The sequence below is a fragment of the Jaculus jaculus genome, chromosome 1 (assembly GCF_020740685.1).
Source record: "Jaculus jaculus isolate mJacJac1 chromosome 1, mJacJac1.mat.Y.cur, whole genome shotgun sequence".
Lineage (NCBI taxonomy): Eukaryota > Metazoa > Chordata > Mammalia > Rodentia > Dipodidae > Jaculus > Jaculus jaculus.
Window position 1 is genome coordinate 124,671,261 of NC_059102.1, and position 7,527 is coordinate 124,678,787.

Sequence of the window (7,527 nt, forward strand, 5' to 3'; positions counted from 1 at the left end):
CCATCCCTTGTTCTTGTTTTACATATATTTTTTTTTTGGGGGGGGTTGAAGTAGGGTCTTGCTCTAGACCAGGCTGACCTGGAACTCATGTAGTCTCAGGGTGACCTCGAACTCAAGGCGATCCTCCTACCTCTGCCTCCCAACTGCTGGGATTAAAGGCATGCACCACCACGCCCAGCTTTGTTTTTTAATTTTTTTTTTTTTGGTTTTTCGAGGTAGGGTCTCTCTCTCTCCAGGCTGACCTGGAATTAACTCTGTAGTCTCAGGGTGGCCTTGAACTCATGGCAATCCTCCTACCTCTGCCTCCCGAGTGCTGGGATTAAAGGCGTGAGCCACCATGCCCGGTTTTTAAAAATATTTTTATTTATTTATTTGCAAGCAGAGAGAGACAAAGAAAATAGGTATGCTGGGGCCTCCAGCCACTACAAATGAACTCCAGATGCATGCACCATTTTGTCCATCTAGCTTTATGTGGGTACTGGAGAACTGAACCTAGATCCTTAGGTTTTGCAGGCAAGTGCCTTAACCACTGAGCAATCTCTCCAGCCCTGCTTTATTTTTTGAGTTACTTATTTGCAAGCTGAGAGAGATAGAGAGAAGAGAGACACAGAGAATGGACATGCCAGGGCTCCTAGCCACTGTAAATGAACTCTAGACACTTGTGCCACTTTGTGCATCTGGCTTTACATGGGTACTAGGGAATGGAACCTGCATCTCTATACATTGCAGGCAAATGCCTTAATCACTGAGCCATCACTCCAGCATCTCCTTTGGTTTGTTTGTTTTTTTTGTTTTTTCAAGATAGGGTTTTGCTCTAGCCCAGTCTAACCTGGAATTCACTCTGTAGTCTCAGGGTGGTCTCAAACTCACAGTGATTCTCCTACCTCTGCCTCTCGAGTGCTGGGATTAAAGGCATGCACCATCTGCCTGGCTCTCCACCCCCTCCCCTTTTTTTTTAAACAAACTCCAGATGTATACTTCCCCTTGTACATCTGGTTTACGTGGGTCCTGGAGAATGAATCCGGGATCCTTTGGCTTTGCAGGCAAATGCCTTAACCACTAAGCCATCTCCTCCAATCCTCCCTTGGTCTTTGGTACAGGGTCTTATTATATAGCCCAATCTGGCTTTGAATTCCCTTTATGTGTTGTTCTGGCTTTGTTTTACTTTTTTTTTTTTTTAAATTTTTATTTATTTGAGAGAAAGAAAAAGGAGCAGAGAGAGAGATAGAGAGAGAGAGAATGGGCATACCAGGGCCTTCAGCCACTGTAAATGAACTCCAGATGCATGTAACACCTTGTGCATCTGGTTTATGTGGGACCTGGTGAGTCCTGTGTCCTTTGGCTTTGCAGACAAATGCCTTAACCACTAAGCAATCTCTCCAGCCCTTTATATTTTATTTTTATTTATTTATATGAGAGAGAGAGAGAGAGAGAATGGGCATGCCAGGGCCTATAGCCACCGCAAATGAACTCCAGACACATGCACCACCATGTACATCTGGCTTACGTGGGTACTAGGGAATTGAACCTGGGTCCTTAGGTTTAGCAGACAAGTGCCTTAACCTCTAAGATATACCACCAGCCTTTTTAATTAATTAATTAATTTTTTTTGAGGCCTATTCTCACTCTAGCCCAGGCTGACCTGGGACTCACTCTGTAGTCCCAGGCTGGCCTTGAAGGCATGGCAATCCTTCTACCTCTATATTCCCAGTGCTGAGATTAAAGGTGTATGCCACCACACCTGGCCTTGGCTTTGACTTTTTTTTCTTTTCTGAAGTAGGGTCTCACTGTAGCCCACGCTGATCTGGAATTCACTATGTAGTCTCAGGGTGACCTCAGACTCAGAGTGATTCTCCTGCCTCTGCCTCCCAAGTGCTAGAATTAAATGTGTGCACCACCACATCTTTTTTACCATCTACCTATCCATCCACCCATTCATTTGATTAATGAAGCATTCATTCATTCTTGCATTCATCCATCATTCATTCAACAGATGGTTACTAAGTATGTCCTTTGTGCAGGAAAATGTTTGGTCAAGTCCTTGGTAAAATGCCAGTCTGGTAGGAAGGAAGGACATGCTACTGACTAATGTGGATGACTCTGCTATCCTTTTATTTTCATTTTTAATTTTTTTTTGAGATAGGGTCTCACTGTAGCCCAGGCTGACCTGGAATTCACTATGTAGTCTCAGGGTGGCCTCAAACTCATGGTGATCCTTCTACATCTGCCTCCTGTGTGCTGGGATTAAAGAAAGGCGTGCGCCACCACGCACAGCCCTATTTTTTGCTTTTTAAAAAACATTTTATTCAATATGTAAGAATAATGATTGAGATGAGAAGGTAATATGAGGGAGAATGGAATTTCAAAGGGGAAAGTGCGGGGGTGTGGGGGGAGGGTATTACCATGTTTTTTTTTATAATCATGGAAAATGTTAATAAAAATTTAAAAATAAAATAAAATAAAAATTTTATTCATTTATGAGAGAGAAAGAGTGAATGGGTATACCAGGGCCTCTAGCCACTGCATACGAACTCCAGACACATATGCCCCCTTGTGTATCTGGCTTATGTGGGTCCTGGGGAATTGAACCCGGGTCCTTAGGCTTTGCAGGCAAATGCTGTAACTGTTAAACCATTTTCCCAGTCCCCTATATTTTGCTTTTTGAGGCAGGGTCCCACTCTAGCCCAAGCTGTCCTCAAAGTCACAGCACTCCTCCTCTCCTGCCTTTGATTCCCTAGTGTTGGGATTACAGAGCCACCACACCTGCGTTCACTCAGCTAGCCTCTTTCTGAGGTTTTTTTTTCCCTTTGTTTTTTAAGATAGGGTCTCACTCTAGCCCAGGCTAACCTAGAATTCACTATGCAGTCTCAGGACAGCTGGCTTCAAACTCCAGACGCATGCACCACCATGGGCATCTGTTTTATGTGGATTCTGGGGAGTTGAATTTAGGTCCTTAGGCTTTGCAGGTAAGCACCTTAGCCGCTAAGCCACCCCTGCAGCCTGAGGCTGGTCTTTATAAAGGACAGATTAGTGAGTACGCACCGGCACCTAACATGTGCCCATTTGTGTGTGTGTGCTAGAGGACAGTGATAATGCTGTCCTTACTACAAGCAATGCCAAAAAATGTGTTTGAATCCAACCCATCTCTAGGGAGGCAAAATGGGTACAGTGGGCAGGAATGAGCCCACTACACAGACAGCATAACTATGGCTCAGACTATTAAAATTCACTTGCACTGGAAACCAAGGCAATGCTTCCTATTCCAGAAGTTTCATCATATCCTTCCTGTTGGAATGAATTTCTGCCAGAGATATTTGCCAATGCAGTTAAGTGTTTCCCCCAAGCTGGGCATGGTGGTGCATGCCTTTAATCCCAGAATTTGGAGGTAGAGGTAGGAGGATCATTGTGAGTTCAAGGCCAACCTTGGGCTACAGAGTTCCAGGTTAGCCTAGGCTAGAGTGAGACCATACCTCAAAAAAAAAAAAAAAAAAAGTATTTTCTCTAATGGCTTTGTTCCTTTTCTTGGGGTTGGCTGGGAAATTTTTGTGTCTGTATGTCCAGTTGCACACTGGCTGGGTATTCTGGAAGAACAACCTCATTCTGTTCATCTTTCTCCTCCCCTGACTGCCAGTGATTGCCTAGTGCGGGTTACACAGGCTGCCAGCTCACCAACTCAACCCCCACTGTGCCACCCCCTGCCCGCCCCAGCCTCTGCACTTCAACCCCAGCAAACCTTTAAAAATGTAAATCTTCATTTGTGGGACTTTTCAGGATCCCCACTGCATTTAGGATAAAATCACAAATCCTCTCAAGGTCGACCTCAACTTTAGTTAGTACTTCCTGTCTGTCCCTCTGCGTGACAACCACTCCAAATTCCTTCTCTTTGGCGTGGGCAGTAACCTCTGCCCAAGACAGCAGCCATCTTCACCCCTTATTCCTCCCCACTTGAGACGCTTCCTCTCTGCGATCTGCCTCAGCTATACTGTGTATCTCCTCTGGGGACACCTGCTGTCCTTGGCTGAGCCTCAGACTAGCATACCATGGGCATCTCATAAATGCTCCATGAATAGAGGCAGAGTTCTTCCTGGCTCCTTACTCCTTAAGGGTGAGACTAACTGATGTTCTCTGCCTAGAACTTATGGGCGGTAGTGATGCCATGGGGCTGGAGGCACAGCAGCGGGTAGAGTGCTTGCCTAGTCGGCTTCAGGTCTTGGGTTTCGTTCCAGCACCACGAACAACAAAACAACTCCGCAGATATGGAGGGAAAGGAGTGGGACAGGACAGGAAGGTGGGAGAGGTGCTCTTCCTGAAACACCACTAGGGGCCAGCCCAGAGCGCTTCACTCCCTGCAGAATCCCTTGCCCAGTGGGCTAACACAGGCTGCAGTGAAGCTGTAGATGAACGGTAATCTACACAAACACGGAATGTCTCTGGGAAGCTGCTGTTGTGAGTGTATTTATGCCCGTCCTTTACATGTTTGCTAAGGAAAAGCTGGGAAAACTGTGCTCTGGGTTAGACAGCCTAGGTTGTTCTAACTGCCTGCCTTCCCTCCTAGCTGGTTGCTAGCCACCAATCAATTTCTTCATCTGTAAAATGGGCCTGATAATAATAGGACCTACTTCCTAGAATTGTGAGGAGTCAACAAGCAACTGTCTTCAATAAGCTACTCACTCATATTTTGAAATGACATTAAAGGTATTTACATTTGGGGGCTGGAGAGATGGTTTAGCCGTTAAGATGTTTGCCTGCAAAGCCAAAGGACCCAGGTTCAACTCTCCAGGACCCACATAAGCCAGATGCAAAAGGGGCCACATGCATCTGGAGGGCATGTGGTTGGAGGCCCCAAGTGGCCATTCTCTATCTGCCTCTTTCTCTCGAATAAATAAATAAAAATATATTTAAAAATATTTATTTTGGGGGACGAAGAGATGGCTTAGCAGTTAAGGCACTTGCTGGCAAAGCCAAAGGACTCAGTTTCCATTCCTCAGTACCCATGTAAAGCCAGATGCACAAAGTGGCGCAGACATCTAGAGTTTGTTTTCAATGGCTACAGGTTCTGGCACCCCTGTTCTCTCTATCTGCCCCCCTCTCATAAATAAATATATAAAATATTTTTATTTGAAAGAGTGTATGGGAATGCCAAGGCCTCTTGCCACTGCAAACAAACTTCAGGTGTATGGGCCACTTTGTGCACCTGTCTTTACATGGGTACTGGGAACTGGAACCCAGTCCATCAGGCTTGCCAAGCAAGTGTCTTGAATTGCTGAGCCATCTCTCCGGCCCTTCAGTGGTGGTATTTTGCTATGTTACCCAGGCTGGTCTGGAATTTCTGGGTCCAAGTGATCCTCTTGCTTCAAGCTGCCCAAGTAGCTGAGGCTACAGGTGCACAGTGCTGGGCACATGTGACACTCAAGGCCGTCATCGGGGAAGCAGTCCCAAGAGTTGAGATTTAGCCGGCAAGGCTCCCTCTCCATAAAACCCAGCAGCTGCATGTTATCAACCCTCGTAAGAAACTGTAATATTTTCAAGTCACAGGCCATGCATGAGAACATCCACGTGCATGTAATGATTGGTTGGGGGACATCCAGAGGTACAAAGATCCTTAGGACCCACTTCCTGTGCTAATGAGGAGAAATCAGAAGACCAAGAAAATCACAACGCAGCTGGGCATGTGGCAGGGCTGCCCAGAGGTTGTGGGGATGGACAGGAAAGTATTTTAGGCAGGGCAGACAGGGTGCTCAGTGTACTCTTGAATGGATGGCAGGCAGAGAGAATGAAGGCTGGCTACGTACTCCTCCTCTAGGGTATGATATTCATTGAGGAGACCAGGCTGAGCCCTAGGGGTGAGAATCTAGGCAGTACTTGCCAAGTAGGCTAAGCCTTTGTGCCTGACATGGCCAGCGTGGGAGTGAGGACAGGGACTCATCAGATCTTTCCAAAGAGCCCCTACTCCCCTGGATGGAGGGTTATATCCAAAGGAAGAAGTAAAAGTGGACAAGCATTAATACAGTCCACACCCTCACACCCACCTACTCCCCCCACCCTTGCTTACAGGTCTCCAAAAGCTTGCAGGAGCCTGGGAAACAAGCCCTTGTCATTGGTGGGGGAAGGGGTGGCCTCCAGATCCCTCTTGGAGGTGTGGTCTACGGAGATGGCATCCTCGGTCTGGGGTTTGAGACTACACCCCTCCTCCCTTATCCTTCAGTTTAGCATTCTGAGGGGGTATGACCCTCTCCCCTCCAGACTGTTCCCTTCACCCTTCTGAGAAACCCCTGGGCAGGAACTTAAGAACGAAGGGCTCAAGAGGCCACAGATTTCCTTGCAACTGGGAGACGGGGTGGGTCTTAAAAGATTCTGGGGTCCCTTGGGCAATGTTGGGGAGCTCAGCCAAGGCCAGAGGCCTGAGTTAGGTCCACAGAATACAGGGCCGAGATGTGGGTGCCTGGCCCAGTTGGGAGGAGGCCACTAGCAAAAGGGTCAGGCCAAGGCAGCAGGCGGGGCATTGGGAGTGGAGGGTGCAGAATAGGGGTGGGAGGGTGCAGGGTCCGGCTGGTGCAGGGGGGAGGCCCCCAGGGAGGGGCATGCTATGTCTTTAAGAGCTGCCTGAGCGCAGGTTGCAGCTGCCTGGCCAGCCCGAGAGACAGCGGAGATTCATTACCCGCCGACACAATGACCATTGATGGCCCCGTGGCGTTATTCAAATCCAGTACCAATTGCAGCCGAGCCCCTTTCTCCGCGCCAGGCCCGTATTGTTGGAGCGGCCCACTAAAAGCCCGCCCCGGCCTCGAGCCGCCAGAGGCTCCCGTTTGGGCTCAACCCTGCGCCTCGCCGGCTCCGGGTCCGGCTCCCCGGGCGCTGCAGGTGACCCGGCGGCACATTCCAGCGCTCCCCGCTGCCGGGGCCGCCGCCGCCGCCACCAGTGTCCTGGCTGCGACTCAGCCACAAGGAAGCGGAGAGCGCCCCGAGCCGGTGCGTGCGCGGGACTGGGCGGGGGCGGGGGCCCCGCGTGAGTCCAGCAGTCAGGACCCTGGGCTTGGAAACGCCACCTGGCCTGGGGGGGTCCCCCAGTTTTCTGAGTCTCAGAGAGCCCAGCCTGGGGGGGGGGCAGGGAGAGGGGAGTCGGGGTTCCCTGGGCCTGACAGGAGATTCCTCCAACCTGGGGCGGTTCAGAGACCCCAAGGCAGGCACCCTGGGGCCACGGTCGGGGCAAACGCGCCGGGGGCGACGGGGATGCCCACGCCGGGCCGGATGTGCGTTCCTGCGGGTCCACCTTACCGCGCGGCGGGCTGCGACTGCCGAGACGTGTGCCGACGCGCAGCTCTGGACCTGTCCTGGTGCGGCGCTTTTACGGAGCCCGGCGGAACCCCGCAGGAGACGGGCCGCGAACTCAGGGGCTTCGCCACTGATTGTCCAAACGCAATTCTTGTACGAGTCTGCGGCCAACCGAGAATTGTGGCTGGACATCTGTGGCTGAGCTCCGGGTGCAGCGGGGCTGGGAGCCGCAGAGCCGGAGCTCGGAGCGCGCGA